Source organism: Giraffa tippelskirchi, chromosome 10, assembly GCF_054371585.1.
Source record: "Giraffa tippelskirchi isolate mGirTip1 chromosome 10, T2T-mGirTip1v1.2.pri, whole genome shotgun sequence".
Classification (NCBI taxonomy): Eukaryota; Metazoa; Chordata; class Mammalia; order Artiodactyla; family Giraffidae; genus Giraffa; species Giraffa tippelskirchi.
The window spans coordinates 138,492,781-138,511,529 of NC_137284.1; the positions used below are offsets into that span (position 1 = coordinate 138,492,781).

At 40.5% G+C, this 18,749-nt stretch overlaps 1 protein-coding gene and 1 long non-coding RNA gene across 2 annotated transcripts in view; one reads left to right on the plus strand and one right to left on the minus strand.

Moving 5' to 3' along the window:
- LOC145524552 (uncharacterized) overlaps window positions 1-9,282 on the plus strand; it is a 35,444-nt gene extending 26,162 nt beyond the window's left edge. The window contains exons 3-5 of the long non-coding RNA XR_014067662.1: window positions 5,428-5,480; window positions 5,900-6,063; window positions 6,828-9,282. This is a non-coding gene — a long non-coding RNA (uncharacterized LOC145524552). The remainder of the gene's footprint in view (window positions 1-5,427; window positions 5,481-5,899; window positions 6,064-6,827) is intronic.
- The window catches only part of LOC145524549 (uncharacterized), a 349,726-nt gene that overhangs the window by 62,882 nt on the left and 268,095 nt on the right, over window positions 1-18,749 (minus strand). The window lies entirely within an intron of this gene.

An 18,749-nucleotide genomic window follows, 5' to 3' on the forward strand; every position in this document is an offset into this window, starting at 1 on the left:
AGATCCATCCATGCTGTTGCAAATGGCAAGATTTCATTCTTTTTTTAATACCATTTCTTCTTTTCCATTCATTCATCAGTGGACACTTAGGTTGCTTCCGTATCTTGGCTATATTGTAAAATAATGCTGCAGTGAACATAGTGGGTGAATATATCTTTTCAAATTAGTGTTTTTTTCTTCAGATAAATGCCAGAAGTGGAATTGCTCGATCATACAGTAGTTCTTTTTTAAATTTTTTGAGGACCCTTCATAATATTTTCCATAGTGGCGGTTCCAATTTATATTTCTACCAGCAGTGCATGAGGGTTCCCTTTTCTCCACATCCTTCTCTATACTTGTTACAGTTCTCTTTTTGATAGTAGCCATTCTGACAGGTGTGAGGTGATATCTCATTGTGACTTCTGCATTTTCCTGGTGATCAGTGATGTTGAGCATCTTTTCATATGTCTGTTTGCCATCTGTATATCTTCCTTATAAAAATGTGTATTCAGGTCTTCTGCCCATTTTTTAATCAAGCTGATTTTTTTTTCTTTTTTTAATGTTGAACTGTATGACTTCTTGGATATATCATCTGCAGATATCATCTCTAATTCAGTCATCCGCATTTTTGTTTTGTTGATAGTTTCCTTCACTGTTCAAAGATTTTTCTTTTTGGTTGTGCTAGGCCGTCACTGCTGCATGCGTGCTTTCCCTAGTTGCAGGGCTACTCTTCATTGTGGCGCACAGGCTTCAGGCTTCACATTGCAGTGATTTCTCTTGCTGCGGAGCACAGACTCTAGGCACATGGGCTTCAGTAGTTGCAGCATGTGGACTCAGCAGTTGCGGCTCGAGGGCTCTAGAGCACAGGCTTAGTAATTGTGGGGCATGGGCTTAATTGCTCTGGGGCATGTGGAATCATCCCGGACCAGGGATTGAACCCCTGTCCCTTGCATTGGCAGGAGTGAGGAAGAAATAGGTGAGGAAGATTAACCTCCCTCCCACCACTATAGATTTCACAGAGCACCAGGTTTAAGCTCCCTGCAACATACAGCAGATTCCTACTGACTGTTTTACATATGGTAATGTATGTGTTTCAATGCTACTTTCTCAGTTCATCCCACCCTCTTCTTCCCCTACTGTGTCCTCAAATCTGTTCTCTATGCCTGCATTTCCATTGTTGCCCTGCAAATAGGTTCAACAATGCCATCTTTTTAGCTTTCATATATGTGCATTAGTATATGATATTTGTTTTTCTCCTTCTGTATAAGAGGCTCTAGGTTCATCCATCTCATTAGAACTGACTCAAATGCATTCCTTTTTATGGCTAAGTAATTGTCCATTGTATATATGTACTACAACTTCATCCATTCATCTATTGATGGACATCTAGGTTGCTTCCATGTCCTAGCTATTGTAAATAGTGCCTTTCTCATCATGTAATGTCCTCCTTTGTCTCTTGTTACAGTCTTTGTTAAAGTCTGCTGACCTCATTTACTAGTTCTAGGGTTTGTTTGTTTTTTAAAAGACTCCTTGGGATTTTCTACATACATCATTATGTCATCTGCAAATAGGAACAGCTTTATTTCTTCCTTTTCAATCCATATCACTTTTTATTTCCTTTTCTCTCTTCAATGCACTGGCTAGGATTTCCGGTACTATGTTGAATGATACTGATAAGAGTGGACTTCTTGCCTTGTTCCCGACCTAAGTGAGAAAACATTCAGTCTTCCACTGTTAAATATGCCCTTTATCAAATTGAGGAAGCTTTCTTACAGTTTTTCACTATGGGTTGGTGTTGAGTTTTATAAAAAAAAAATTTTGTATCAATTGATATGATTATGTGAATTTTATTCTTTACCCTGTTAATATGGTACATGCTTGCATGCTCAGTCATATCAGTTGTGTCTGACTCTGTGATCCCATGAACTGTAGCCTGCCAGGCTCCTCTGTCCATGGAATTCTCCAGGGAAGAATACTGGAGTGGGTTGCCATGCCCTTCTCCAGGGAATCTTCCTGACCTAGGGATCAAACCCGTGTCTCTTAACGTGTTCTGCATTGGCAAGCGAGTCTTTTACCACTAGCACCACCTGGGAAGTCCCATTAATATGGTGAAATACCTTGATTTTTACTTATTGAACCAAACTTGCATCCTTGGAATAAACCCTACATCGTCATGATGTATGTCTTTTTACATATTATTGAATTCTATTTGCTGATATTTTGTTTTAAAATTTGCATCTATACTCATAAAGGATATGAATTTTTTAGTTTTCTCCGTGTGTGTGTGTGTGTGTGTGCATGAATGTGCGTACTATCTTTGGGCAATACTGGCCTCAAAATTCAAGTTGAGAACTATTTCTTCCTCTTTTTATTTTCTGGAAGAGATTGCATACATGGTATTAACTCTTCTTTAAACAACTAGTAGAATTCTGTTTCAGGTTCACTGATTGTTTCCTCTGTCCTCTTCATTCTGCTATTACAACCATCTGCTGGGTTCTGAAAGTTAGGTTGTTTTATTTTTCTGTCATAAAACTGCCGTTTAATTCTTCTTTCTGTATGTTTTCTGAATATATATTTTCCATTGGCATTAACTGCTCATTGAAGTAGTGATGGCTACTACTATCAAATGATGGCTCAGTTGATTTTTGTGTTAGGTGTGAGTTAAGGATCTAGTTTTATTTCCTATATACAAATACCCAAATTTCCCTGCACTTTTAATTGAAAAGTATATCCTTTCTCTCTATTTTAGAGTTCCAGCTTAGTCATCTATCAAGTATTCTTACATTCATGGTTCCACATCCCCATATTCAGATTCTCTATTCTGTTCCATTGATCAATTTGCTTATTACCATATTATTACTTCCTTATTACCATAGTTATACCATAAATTTTCATGTCTTGTAGAGACAGTTAACTTCCTTTGTTCTTCAAGATTGTTTTTGTGATTCTTGATTCTTTGCATTTCCATATAAATCTTGGAACAAGTTTGTCAAGTTATTTTTTAAAAGTTTTGAGATTGCATTGACTCTAGACAATTTATCAAGACCTGATATCATCAAATCGTCTTATCTATCAATGTTTATTTTTTATTCTATTTTCACTTTTTACTGAAATAATTATAGATTCTTGGGAAGTTGCAAATATAGTACAGGATACCCAATATATATTCACCCAGCATCCCCCAAAAGTAACACTGTACGTAACTATAGTGAGAAAAACAAACATCGTATATTAACATATATATGTGGAATCTGAAAAAAAAATGAGTATAGATGATTTTATTTGCAAAGTAGAAATAAAGACACAGACTTAGAGAAAAAATGTATGGATACCAAGGAGAAGAGGTGGGGGTGGGAGAATTAGGAAATTGGGTATACGCTGTTAATATTATGTATAAAATAGATATCTAATGAGAACCTGCTTCATAGCACAAGGAACTCGACTCAATGCTCTGTGGTGACTTAAATGGGAGGGAAATCCAAAAAAGAGGGTATATATGTAGATTCATGGCTGGTTCACTTTGCTGTACAGTAGAAACTAACACAATATTGTAAAGCAGCTATACTCCAGTTTTAAAAAAAAAAAAGACCCATACCCCCAGGTAGGTGACCTACGAAGAGGAGGATAATTAAAAAAAAAAAAAAAAACATAAAACAGGACATTGACATTGGTACAATCCATAAAACTTATCCAGATTTCACCAGTTTTACATGCACTCAGTTGTGTATGTATTATTCGTTACTGTTTACTCATTAAGTCGTGTCCTACTCTTTTGCAATTTTCCAGGCAAGAATACTGGAGTGGGTTGCTATATCCTTCTCCAGGTGATCTTCCCAACCAGGGATCAAACCCATGTCTCCTGCATTGACTGTGCTAATACTTGCCTCCAGGTGTTTATCTGGGATAGAAATGGAGTAGTGTAATTACTGAGTTGTAGGATAAGCCCACCTTATATTTCAATATGCAATGCCAAATTGTCCCTCCAAGTGGCTACCCTAGTTTATAATACCACCAGCAGGTAGGGAAGGATCAGCACATTGAAGAGAATGAATAGAAGATGTTCAGGATGGAGAGAGATGGTGTAGTTTTAAGTAGGATTGTTAGGATGTTCTTCCTGAGAAAATGGAATTTGAGCCTAGACCTCAGGAGAAGAAGGTGTTATGTGGCTATTTGGGGGAGAGCATTCCAGGCAGATGGAATAGCCAGTGCAAAGGCTCTGAGGTGGCAGTGTGAGTGTGCTGGCTTGTTTGGGGCACACTGAGGAGGAGATGAGGTTGGATTGTAGCAAGAGATGGTACCGACTGTAAAGGGTATTGGAGGCCAGAGAAAGGCCAGAGTCAAAGGGAGATCATGACAAGGTTTTGAGCAGAAGAGTGATGTGATCTTTTTTTTTTTCATAAAATCAATTTTAGGTAGAATTTACATACAATAAAAGGCACTCATTTTGACTGTGCAGTTTGATGAGTTTTGGTCAAGCTCAGTGGTTATGTAAGTTGCCTCCATCCAAACACTGCGGATATGGCAACACTAGCATTTGGGCCTTGGCCCATCTACTGCCAAAGGCCCTGCTTGTTTCTCTGTGCCCTCAGAGGCTACGGGCCCTGCACTGGGGTTTTCTGTCCCAGTGTATCAGGAGGAAGTGGGCACTAGGCTGCAGGAAGCCCACCCTGGGGACAACAGCGTGGAGAGGCCTCAAGGGCACGGGGTGCCTGGGCCTCCACCCCCTCACCGTGTGTGCTCACCGATGGGCAAAGCCCGTTGCACAGTCAGTTATTCAAGAGACATCGATTTGGCTTGGCTCTTACTCTTGTTCTCTAGGTAATTTTAGGGAGGAAAAAGTCTGCTACTCTCTTATTTATTTATTTATTGGCCATGCCACACGCCATGTGGGATCTTAGTTCCCTGACCAGAGATCAAACCTGTGACCCCCTGCCATGGAAGCATGGAGCCCTAATCACTGGACCACCAGGAATTCCCCTCTGCTCTCTAAATTTAATTCCCTTTTTCTACTCTTTTTTTTTAATTACAATAAATGCTTTTATATTATATAAAACTCATTATATATATTGTAATGTATTTATCATTACAATAATAAACCTCCCTTATAATTCCTCCTTCTAAGATAACCATCCCTAAGTTTGACCTGCAGTCCTCTTTTTTTCTCCTTATGTACTCATATGCTAATATCTATTAGGATGATTCATATATCTTTAGAAAAAATAAGGTCATGCATAGCACTGCAATTTTCGCTTCACTTTCAATAGCCTTTGGAGCATTTCTGTGTCAGTATATACCGATCTAATTCTATTCTTATAAACAGATGCATACTGTAACACTGAGTGGCCTACCACCAATTTATCTGGTGGGAAATTTTATTCCTCTCCCTCATGCTTCACGAAGGAATTTCCACTCCCAGGGTGTAACACTGTGAATGATTCCATCCCACAGGTAGGAGTGACTGATCTCGTTGATGAGACTCACAGTGATTTATCTCTCACGGTGTAAGTAGCCTCGCCCTTGCTGTGCTTTGGTCAGGGTGGCTGGCTTGGGAGATGCTCGCAGGTGACCTGCCTCCTTCCCCTCAGGTGAACCTTGCAGGGGGCTCTGCTCCTGCAGGCAGGAGTCTGAAGTCCTAGGTGGGCTCTTGGAGAGCAGAGATGAGAAGACCCACCTGTGGCCTCATATTTCTGTCACACTCTCCAATGAAGCTCAATGTGGACTTTGAATTATGACTTTTCCTTAAAAAAAAAAAACAAAAAAAACAACGAACATTCGCTCTCAAGAAGGAGAGAGCAGTATTATTTTTTGTCCACCTCAAATCTCAATGTTTCTGCCTTCCCCACTAATGGACATTTATGCTGTTTTGTCACAGCAAATATTGCCTTTTCCACATTTTCTTTTTATACCTATGTTACTGGAGTTGACAACAACAGGAAAGACATCTTTTGAAAGAAGCTCTCATTAGAAGTCCTTGAATTGGGACTCAAGGTGAACATTGGGGAGAACCTTCGTTATCAATGCCAGCTACGACAGGCTGGACTATAACAGTCGCCTGAGACACAGAGAGAACTGCATTTCAGTAAGGTTTGTTCATTCATTCATTCATCACTAAGATCACACCTACTATGTGCCAGGCCCAGTTTTAGGCAGTAGGGATAGAGAGATGGACAAGGCATGCAAAACCTCAGCTTTTGTGGAACCTGCAGCACACAAAGAAGCAAGCAATAAACAAGGAAATGTCAGAGTGATAATTTCTGTGTGGTATCAAAAGAGGACAATGAATCTTAATACTTGTAACTTTTGAGAACATCGTGGAGCAGTTATAAGAGTGTGCTTTCTGCTCTTAAAGCGTAAAAGCAGCTGTAGACTTTATTTCAGAAATATCTAGTTCTCGAGCCTGTGTTCCAGTAGTTGGTCTGTTGGTAAGTGACGAGTTTCCCATGGTTCTTCCTGTACCATGGGTCATTCAGGAAAGGTGTCTCTGAATTTCAGCCACACAGGCCCTCAGTTCCCTTCCCATTATCCTGCACACGTCTTTTCAAGGCACTTTAGGGTTATATATGTATTTAAAATTCTGTATCTACATATAGAATTCGAAAGTGTACAGCAAAATGAATCAGTTATACATATACTCTTTTTTTTGTTGACGATCACACTTTTATGTGCTGAATGTTCTTTCATGTTCTCTGATATCTCTTTTTTATGGGATGCTCTTTGTGTTTTATTAAATGTATCCCCCCTCTCTCTGAAATGCCAGCTGTGCTTTTCCAGTTCTAGACTGTTCACTTCATTGTTTCTTCTGGGGACTTCTTTCCTCTTAATTCTGGTCTTTTTCTTCTCTGTTGCAGATTTTCCTCCAAGTTGGTGATCCTTGCCTGGTATTCCCTTTTGTCCTGAAATTTTCCGTGCCTGTAGTTCCCATCTAAAAGTTAAAACTCTTCACATCTTTGTGCTAAGTCACTTCAGTCATGTCCCACTCTGCGACCCTATGGACTGTAGCCTGCCAGGCTCCTCTGTCCATGGGATTCTCCAGGCAAGAAGTGGAATGGGTTGTCATGCCCTCCTTCAGAGAATCTTCATGACCCAGGGATTGAACCCACATCTCTTATGTCTCCTGCATTGGCAGGCGGGTTCTTTATCTCTAGCACCTCCTGGGAAGCCCTTCAATCTTCATTGATAGTCAAAACTGTTTGTATGGATTCTTCCCCCTTAAAGCACACTGTTCTTTCATTACTGAAGGTGATGTGTTGAGTACCTCTTTGGAATCCTCTCACCAAAGGAGGGCCTTCTTTTGCTCTTGTAAATGACGCCCAGATGATACACTCATCTGCATGTTCAAGTACAGTCTGGATTCTGCAGAAGCTGGAAAAGTGGGTGAGGAGCAGCTCCCTACCCACTCATGGTCGGCAGTTAAAAGCTCTGTGTGAGTCCACCTGCCAGAGAGAGTTGCCCTGCAGCAGCATCTATACAGACCCTGTGATCCTGGTCACTTAATTTCTGGCTGTTCTGGGAGTTCCTGAAAAATACACCTGGCTCACTAGCATCCTGGGTAGTAGTTCCCTCTGCTTCACATAAGCCATTTCATTAGGAGCCTGGCAGAATGATTTTTATAAGCTAAAGATAGGTCTGTATAAGCCCAAATCTCCAAAGAGGAACTGTTCTTTCTGGGAACAGGAATTGTAGCATGTTGAGAGTGTGCCGTTTGTCTTTATGGTGAAGGGAAGAAATTGCTCCAAAGCACATCTTCTAGAGACAAAGACGTAGAGAACAAACATGGATACCAAGGGGGAAGGGGTGGGAGAGGAATTGGGAGATTGGGATTGATGTATATACACTATAGATGCTAAGCACAAAATATATAACTAATGAGAACCTACCATATAGCACAGGGAACTCTACTCAGTGCTCTGTGGTGACCTAGATGGAAAGGAAATCCAAAAAAGAGGGGATACATGTATATGTACAAGGTCTAGAGTCTGACTCAGATGGTTAAGAATCTGCCTGCAATGCAGGAAACCTGGGTTCGATCCCTGGATCAGAAAGATCGCCTGGAGAAGGGAATGGCTGCCACTCTACTGTGGAGAATTCCACGGACAGAGGAACCTGGTGGACTACAGTCCATGGGGTCACAAAGAGTCAACATGACTGAGCGACTAACACAGCTGATTCACTTTGCTTTACAGTAGAAACTAACACAACATTGTGAAGAAACTATACTCCAATAGAAATTGTAAAAAGTCAACAGAAATGCCTAATAAACATGTAAAAATATTTAATTTGTCTAATAATAAAATACATGTCAGCCCCCCAAATAAACAAAGAAGCGCATCCTATACCTTTATATTCTCATCTTGCTTATAGTCAAGAATTATACTCTTGGTAGAGCTTGATTTGGGGGGAAGAAAGATTAAGAAAAAAGTAAATAAGAGCCCTGAGTATGAGACACTGGCACAGTCACACCAGCAATTTACACTTGGCTAATTGGTATTTCTTTATCCTGGATAATTCTAAATGATAATTCCCTTTTCCTAGATTATAAATTCAGGCAAATCTGCTTCTATCTGAAAAGCTTAGGAGGCACAAACCTTCAATTATTCTATAACTAAATGCATCACTTATAATAAAAATGTAGATGAACTAGTAATCCTCATTTCAGCTTTAAAACACAAAAAGGTCTTAAATGAGTAAGAATCCTTATCTTAGCAAGTGAGACTGGATGGATGCCAAGGTTTTAGATCTAAGAAGATAAGAGTGCAGGTATAAGAGCCTTCCAGGCTTTTATAACAGGAATCTCCTTATTGGTGTAAAAAGATAAAGAAAATTCCAAACAGTGGTACTAACACTTGGATAACCAGTGACAGTGTAAGCGAATGTGTCTATTTTATAATTATTGTGTTGCTCTACAGCTATTCTTAAAGGGCTTTAACGCATTTACGAGAATCTGATATATTAGACATTGAAAAGTTTACGTTGCAATCAACATTTAAATGTCCGGGGAACTCTTTGTTTTTTTATATATTTATTTGCTTTTTATTTCTTGTTAAGTGCATGAATCCTTTGAGAAATTTTTAATGTTGACAACATACTATACTAGATTTTGCAAGATAATAAAATGGATATTAGATAAAGCACTGCTAAGAAAGTGCATCCCTCCCTCCCCCAGCCTCTGCATATTCTGCTTTGAAAGCTTTCTCTGATTGCACCAAACCACTGACATTATTCTGCTATGAGAAAAGGAGAGAATTCTACAGAGGGAGGGCAAGAACCGAATCAAGAGTGATAAATTGTGTCTCATTATAAAATCCTTTCCATGGCTATGTTTCTCTCTGCTCCACCTTAAACTCGTGATTCAACCCTATTTTTCAGATGGCAATTTCTTCACTATGTTTGGAACTCTACTTCAAAAAGCTGACTACATAATGTCCCGTGTGTGTGCTAAGTCACCTCAGTCATGACCCACTGTTTGTGATTCTGTGGACTGTAAACTGCCAGGCTCATCTGTCCCTGAAATTCTCCAGGCAAGAATACCGGAGTGGGGTGCCATTCCCTTCTCCAGGGGATCTTCCTGACTCAGGGAGTCTCTTATGTCTCCTACAATGGAAGGCTGGTTCTTTACCACTAGTGCCACCTGGGAAGCTCGAGATAGTGCCCCAAACAACTTTTATATTCATGCTAGGCATGCTGCAGTCCATGGGATTGCAAAGAGTCGGACACGACTGAGCGACTGAACTCAACTGAGGCCTTTACCAAACAATAGTAAGAAAATTACTTCTAATTATCACGTTGCCCTTTTATAGCATCTCTCTTCACAAAATAAAACCAAACAACAAAGACCTCAAACTATTCTAAACAGAAAAATTTAAAACCATTGAGTTTCTGCAGTTTTTGAGTAATTGAATTCTATTTTGATTTTCTTAAATTTATATATTTTTTGGCTGTGTGGCTTGTGGAATCCTAGTTCCACGACGAGGGATCAAAACCAGGCCCTCGGCAGTGAGAGGTTGGAGTCCTAACCACTGGACTGCCAGGGAAGTCCCGACGTTCTATTGTGAACTCAGAAAGATCCTATGTACTCAAACTAAGTTAACATTTAGATGCAAGGAGATAGATGGATTTTCATACGAACAATAGTAATGAGGATGATGAAAATGTTTGGATGCTCGCTTTGTGCAAGCTGTAATTTGGGTCTTATCTGAGCCTCACTGGGTGGGCACCATTGTGTTTCCCATTTTGCAGATGAGGAAACTAACTTGCAGAGAAAGTGGGCCGTTGCTCATATCTACCCATATAGACCTTCTCTTGGTCAACTGTACAGAAAGTAATTTATTCTTTAAACTTCTAAATGCCAGCTATGTGAGTCTGGAAAAACAGAGCAGTATTTGGGTTACATACACATAAGAAAGTACAAATAAGAATAGAAGCTTCATCATTATCAGGGTGCTCTGTCCTATCCTTGACAGTATATTCTAATGGAATAAAGAAATGTCACTAAAGGGTTAAAGAGCTGGCTTAGCTGATTTTTCTATTTCAGGCCCAATTTATTTAGGTAATGATGGCCTTCATAGCCTGAGATAGAAAGCATCTGGCATTCTGCCCAGAACTTGCCAAGGGTTCAAGTATTAGGGAAAAAATTTATGGTTTAGGTTAATTTGGGATCTTGGCTGGTGTCCACGGCTTATATAGCTTCTGAGCTGAGAGTGGGGGAGGGGTGAGCTGAACTTCACCTCCTTCCTTTAGTAAAAGGAGTGTGTGAGAAGGGAAAGGTTGGTTGTAAGCAAAGAAAAAAAAAAAAACATATTAGTGAAATGAGCAAAATCAGGACCTCAGTCATCAGATGCCTGGAGAGACCCAAGAAAGCTACAAGCAACCCTGGAAACAGGAAGCAGGAGAAGGTTGGTGAGAAGGAGCCTGTGCCTGAGTGCCAGAGAGGGGTGCTTGCTCAGGGGAGAAGTGCTCAGAGCTGGCGCAGCCCTACTGCTGGGCAGACTGGAGGGGAGCCAGTATCCTGCAGGAGGCCTCCTCTCACTGGGCTGGAGAGTTTAAAGGCCTGGAGCAGAGTGACCCTGAAGGCCCAGACAGAGGTGTCTCCCCTACCACAATGCAAACACCAACTGGTGTATGAGGTGGGGACTTCCAGTGTTGTCACCCCAAAGACTTTAATATGGAATAAATGATTTCAAATGGGAATCACATTTTTTGTCTGTCACTCAGTTGTGTTCAACTCTTTGTGACCCCATGGACTGCAGCACTCCAGGCTTCCCTGTCCTTCGCTGTCTCCCGGAAATTGCTCAAACTCATGTCCATCGAGTCGGCGATGTCATCCAACCATCTCGTCCTCTGTCATCCCCTTCTTCTCCTGCTTTCAATCTTTCCCAGCATCAGTGCTCAGTCGCTCAGTCGTGTTCAACTCTTTGCAACCCCGTGGACTGTAGCAAGCTAGGCTCCTCTGTCCATGGGATTCTCCAGGCAAGAATACTGGAGTTGGTTGCCATGCCCTTCTCCAGGGGATCTTCCCAACCCAGGGATTGAGCCCACATCTCTTATGTCTCCTGCATTGGCAGGTGGGTTCTTTACCACTAGCACCACCTAGAAGGCTATCAAGATCTTTTCTGATGAGTCGGCTCTTCGCATCAGTTGGCCAAAATATTGGAGCTTCACCTTCAGTATCAATCCATCCAATGAATATTCAGGACTGATTTCCTTTAGGATGGACTGGTTGGATCTCCTTGTAGTCCAAGGGACCCTCAAGAGTCTTCTCTAACACCGCAGTTCAAAAGCATCAATTCTTCGGTGCTCAGCTTTCTTTATAGTCCAACTCTCACATCCATACATGACTACTGGAAAAACCATGACTTTGACTAGATGGACCCTTGTTGGCAAAGTAATGTCTTTGCTTTTTAATATGCTGTCTAGGTTTCTCATAGCTTTTCTTCCAAGGAGCAAGGGTCTTTTAATTTCATGGCTGCAGTCACCATCTGCAGTGATTTTGGAGCCCAGTAAAATAGTCTGTCATTGTTTACGTTGTCTCCCCATCTATTTGCCATGAAGTGATGGGACCAGATGCCATTATCTTCATTTTTTGATTATTGAGTTTTAAGATCTTTGGTTTTTGAATGTTGAATTTTAAGCAAGCTTTTTCACTCTCCTCTTTCACCTCCATCAAGAGGCTCTTTAGTTCCTCTTCACTTTCTGCCATTAAGGTGGTGTCATCTGCGAATCTGAAGTTATTGATATTTCTCCCTACGATCTTGATTCCAGCTTGTGCTTCACCCAGCAGCATGAAGGAAAAGGAAAGAAGAGAGGAAGGGAGCCCTTATTTGTACTTTGTGTCAATTTCTATGGAATCCCCATAGACATTCCCATCGTGCCTGGTTTTGATCTTGGGCCTGTACAAGCTAGCCACAGCCTGCCACTGGGTCTGCCCTACTCTCAGGAATCTAGTTGGTCTTCCATCCATTAAAAAGTAGAGACAACTGCAATAAGGTGACTCTGTGTCCCTCCCCCTCCACTAATGACACATTCACCACAGGATACAAAATTGGAGCTTGATATGCTTTAGAACTTTGAGTGTTAATCAAAACTTTCATAATGTTGCTAAATTCTTTGGTGGTTTTATATCAAATAAACCCCTGTGGTCGGGTTTCAGATGTGTCTGAAAATTACTTGTAAAGTTATTAGGAGGATAGCAAAATATAATTTAAATATAATTTTGCTACTAAAACATGTTAATTAAAACATACTAATGTCTTTTGAGTAGTTCTTGTGGAATACCAACAATGTTTTAAAGCTATTTAGCTACACCGATTGTTTCAATGACATTTTCTGGATCAAAAGTTCTAAAAATCCATGATAATTCTGGTTTTTAATTGGGGGAGAGTTGCTTATATCTTTAGAGTTAATGCAATGTTGAGACAGTAAATATTTGTTTAAAGACCTTACAGAAATTGGAGTTCAACATTAAAGTTATCTGTCATAAAAGAAATACTGCACCAATTCCCATAATCAGAGTTAAATGAGGGTCAAAGCCTCAAAGTCCTAACTGGTCTCTTTTTCCTCATTATTCTCTATTACCTCACTGCACCCATTTATTCTCCTCCTTCTCAGCTTTCCACCACAACCTGAGAGTTGGACCCTGTGATTGCATCAGCAAGCTCCCTGGCATCGGGTTGAGTTTGGCAAATGGGAGGCGAAAGATTGGAGGACGGGAGGGGCTTAGTCCAGGTATTTCTTCTTCCTTCCTTCCTTGCTCTGGAGCCACATCTTGGGCAGCAGGTGGGTCCTTTCCTGCAAATACTTCCCACTGGGTGAACTTCTTCGCCAGTGACACTGTTTCCTTCCTTTGTCTCTTCCTTCCGAGGGAGTCTAGTGGGTGCACACTGTTGGCCAGCCTCTGGGTTCCTGGCTCTCCTTCACTTGTTCCCGAAACCCTGCCTCCCACCCCACGCCCCCACTCTGAAATCTCCCCATCACTCAGGTCTGTTTATTTGAACCATCTGGAGTGAATTCTGCTTTCTGCCGAGTTCCTGCCCTGATATGTTCACATTGTGCTCTTCCATTTGTAATTTCCATTAATTGTCAATATCCTTCTAAGAGCAGTGTTCTGTGTATTTGTGTTCTTTACCTTTTGAAAAGATTTATTTAAAGCCGTGTACAGTATGAGCAGCAGCCAGTCAGACCAGATGCTCACTTGTGTGTTGTTCTAGTACCTTCTGGGTGAATAGTAACTTTTTTTTTTTTTTTTAGTACAATAAAACCTAATTCCAAGATATTGGGGTTGAAAAGGAAATAAGTAAAAAAAAACTGATGAGGTCTAAAATAAAATGCATTAGCTGATTCTGCAGCCACGACAATGGCCTTCAGTTTTGATTCTGTTATTTCCTTTGTTTGAAGTAGTTTTTTTAATTGAAACTGAGTTCTCCTCTGCTCTCTTGTTGAGATGTGGCAAATTGATAAATCCAGGCCCCAGAATTAGAAAAAAAATCATAAAGCAATAGTACCTAAACTTTAGTGAGTGTCAGGGTCTAGAGAATTTGTTAGGACAAGGACTACTGGGCCCCATTCCCAGAATTTCTGATTCAATATGTGATATAGTAAGAAATATATTTGGTCTTTTTTCCCTGGTTCCTGGAACAGAGCTCCGACAACCTTTAGAGTTTTTCGAGCAATTTGAGTGTTTTGTTGTTCGTAAGGAGCCCATTTTGAGTGCACCAGCGTTTATGTGAGTTAGGTGATGGGATGGGGCTGATGGGGCTGGTTATCAGAGAGACCAAGCAGCAACTAAAGGCTGGAGCTTTCAGCCTGATCCACTGACCTCTGGGAAGTGGGTGGGGGAGCTGGAGATGAAGCTGCATCAAAACTCTTGAGCAAGAAGATTTGATGATCTTCGGGACTGGTGAACCACCCAACTCCAAGGGACAAAATCTCTGCCTAGGGATCCTCTCAGACCTCACCTATGTACCTCTTCATCTGGGTGTTCATCTGCATCCTTTATAATAATCTGGTAAATGCAAGATGTTTTCCTGGGCTTTGTGAACCATCCCAGCAAATTATCAAACCCAAGGAGGAGGTTGTAGGAACTCAGATTTAGAGCTGGTTGGTCAGAAGCACAGGTGACAACCTGGACTTGTAATTGGTGTCTGAAGTGGGAGCCATCTTGTGGGACTGAGCCCTTCCCCTGTGGAGTCTGACACACTATCTCTAGGTAGATGGTGTCAGAGTTGAGTTAAATTTATAAGACACACAATCTGTGTCCCTTAGACCTGGAGGATTGCTTGGTGGTGCTGGGAAATTCACCAGAAGTAGGTGTAAGGTGGGACCTGAGGACCGGCATTGCTAACGTGTTTCCAGGTGATGCTGATGCTGCTGGTCCAGGGACACACTTTGTGAACCACTGCAGTAAATAAACTGGATCACAGAACAGACGGGTGTCTGGTGGCCCTCCAGATTATTCTCCATGTTACAGTTTATATTGGTGCTCTGTGTTGCTTGTGAGAGAAGGGGAGATAATAAATCAGCTAAAAAAATTTTTTGTTTTCCCCTAAGTATTAAGTATTTTTCTCAAGATTTTTATCTCTCATGCATTATTTTATGTTCACAGTGTAAAGAACCCTCAGAAGACAGTTGTCTTGGGTCCTTTCCTAAACTTCTAATGGGTTTTATTTCAGTTTCCCAAGGTAGTGACTGTATATATTTTCCAGTTATATAGATGTAACTTATTATAAAAGAGTTAATTCATTTGCAGTTACGAAGACATATTTGAATGATTTTAATTCCTTATTGGAAATGGTCTGTTTCCACTGTCAGGGAGAATGGGTCAGGCACGTAAATCAAATAAATACATTTTAGTGCTTAACGACTTTTGTACTTCCTTGCTAGCCTCAAAGTACAGGAGGAACTAAGAAAAGACACAGTATTTCAAAGAAAATAGTGGCTATGCTGTTGTAACACTAGTTGGACTTATGTCAAAGCAGGATATCCATAAATCTAGAGAATTTCTAGATTTCATAAATTTCTTTTTATGAGAAAAGAATATACCATACCAAAATAACTAGGTTTAACCTGGCATTATAGTTATTGTTGAATATATTAGGAGACTTAAGATAGAAAACTGAAGCAAAGGAAAAGCTCATAAATTTTAACGAAATCGTAAACACTTTAGTTTTCATGTTCAAAGTCAGCTCACAGCTGGAGGATACTAGGAAGGTAACCACATTCTTAACATGACTCATATCAACTTGACTCCCATCTTGGAAGATGGATTAAGTTGCTACATCTGGGGCCATGGCCCAGCCTACATGAATTAGGACACACTTCTTAGTGGTATTCCAATCTGACTGCCCAGAACTAGATTTATTTGAGTTACTCTGAAAATATTGCTTTAAACACTCTGACATAAATCATAGCAATATTTTCTTTAGATTTGTCTCTTAAGGCAAAGGAAACAAAAGCAAAAATAAACAAATGGGACCAAATTAAAAAGCTTTTGCACAGCAAAAGAAACCACGGACAAAACAAAAAGGCAGCCTACTGAGTGTGAGAAAATGTTTGCAAATGATATGATATTAATGATATTAATCCGATGGGGGTTAATATCCAAAATATATAAACAGCTCACACAGCTCAATAGCAAAATGATAAATAACCCCTAAAAATGGGAAGACCTGAAAAGACATTTTTCCAAAAAAGACATACAAATGGCCACCAGGCACATGAAAAGATGCTCAAATTGCTAATCATCAGAGAAATGCAAATCAAAGCCACAAAGAGGTATCACCTCACACCTGTCAGAATGGCTGTCATCAAAAAGACCGCAAATAATAAATGTAGGCAAGGGTGTGGAGAAAAGGGAACCCTTTTACATTGTTGGTAAAGTGGTGTAGCCATTATGGAAAACAGTCCGAAGATTTGTAAAACAACTAAAAACAGAACTACCACGTGATCCAGCAGTTCCATTCCTTGGTATATTAATATATCCAAAGAGAAAACAGTAATTCAGAAAGGTACTTGCACTGCAGTATTCACAGAAGCACTATTTATAATAGTCAAGACGTAGAAGGAAGCAATCCAAGTGTCCACCTACAACAGGTGAACGGATAAAGAAATTGTGTATATACACACACACACCACTTCTTCCATTCTTCCATTGTGTGTCTGTATGTGTGTATATGTACACACATACATACAGTGGAATACTACTCAGCCAGAAAAAGAAGGAGAATTTGCCATTTGCAAAAACATAGATGGACCTAGAGAATATAACAGAGAAAGACACACTGTATGTTATCACTTATATTTGGAATCTTAAAAAAAAAAAAAAGAATGAATATAACAAAACAGAAACAGACTCACAGATATAGATAACTAGTGGTTTCCAGTGGGGAGAGGGGCAAGGTAGGGATACGGGATTACAATGTATAAACTATTATGTATAAAATAATTAAACTATAAGGATGGTTAGATGGCATCACCAACTCAATGGACATGAGTTTGAGCAAGCTCCAGGAGATGGTGAAGGACAGGGAAGCCTGGTGTGCTGCAGTCCATGGGGTCGCAAAGAGTCAGACATCACTGAGCAACTGAACAACAATACAAGGCTATATTGTACAGCACAGGGCATACTGTCGATATTTTATAATAACTTAAATGAAGTATAATCTATAAAAATTTTTGAATTACTATGTTGTATACTTGGGCTTCCCTGGTACTCAGATGGTAAAGAATCTGCCTGCAGTGCAGGAGACCCGGGTTCAATCCCTGGGTGGGGAAGATCCCCTGGAGGAGGAAATGGCAACTCACCCCAATATTCTTGCCTGAAGAATTCCATGGACAGAGGAGCCTGGCGGGCTACAGTCCATGGGGTCTCAAGGAGTCAGACATGACTAAGTGAGCAACACACACATACTTGAAGCTAATATAATATTATAAAGCAATATACACACACACGCATATATACACACACACCCACATTTATATATTGCTCTTAAATTGTTATCCTCTTCTGAATGACACATGGCTGTCCTTGGCAGATGGAAAGGCAGTCCTAAAGTTGAAGTCTCCTATTATAAGCACAGTAGTGGCACACAGGTAAGCCAGGTAGAAGCAACTTTGACACTAATATTATTCCAGGGAACGGCTTCCCTAGTAGCTCACCTGGTAAAGAATCTGCCTGCAATGCAGGAGACCCTGGTTCAATTCCTGGGTCGGGAAGATCCCCTGGAAAATGGATAGGCTTCCCACTCCTGTATTTTGGGCTTCCCTGATGACTCAGCGAGTAAAGAATCCACCTGCAATGCAGGAGACCTGGGTTCGATTTCTGGGGTGGGAAGGTCCCCTGGAGAACGGAATGGCTACCCACTCCAGTATTCTGGCCTGGAGAACTCCATGGACTGTATAGCCCATGGGGTCGCAAAGAGTCAGACGTGTCTGAGTGACTTTCACACACACGCTTACTCCAGGGAAAGTAACTAAGGCATTTTTAACTGAAGGCAATACTCTCTCAAATTCCCTCCTCTGCAGCTTGACTTGAGATAATGAGCTTTTCTCCTTACCTAGTAAGAGCCCTCATGCTTTCGATGCAGCCACTGTGCTCAGTTGGTCCTACGTATCTAGTATCTACCCCAGTTCTCCTCCTTGATGTGATTATTAGCTAGTTCCTTTCTATGCATACGAAAGCATCTGTTCACATGTTTAAAGTAAACTCGCTCTGGTAATGTGAGCTTCCCCTGCTGAGCAAAACACATAAATATGTGTCTGCAGGGAAAAATAAATGCTTCTTGCTGTAAATGGAACAAAAAGAGGGAAAATGATGTGGAAACTTCACTGCTGCCTTGTACTCTGTTTATATTCAGACAAGGCAAGTTTTATGAAATACATAAAGCCAGATTCAAGGTTGAGTTGGCATGATCTGAATGCAGGCACTTCATTGCTGTCTAGTCTATATCACCTAGCCCTGATACCTGGAAACATTTACATCAAGTTTTTGACCCTTAAAGTATGCTAGTATTGGACTGCTGATGTCAATATTAAAAAAAATCAGCTTATGCATGAAACAGGTCTTTGGAATTTTCTTAAAGAAAGCATTCTGCAGCTCTTTTACATCAATTCTATATAATATATCTATAAATCTGAGGACAGTCTTGTTTCTCTTACAGTCAGTGCCAGGCTAATTTCAACAGTGCCTCAGTTCTGTGGTCAAATGTCTCTTCATCACACATTTCAGATGGTGATAGCATGACAAAGAGATCCCTTTTGAAAGAGTCTACATGGCTCTG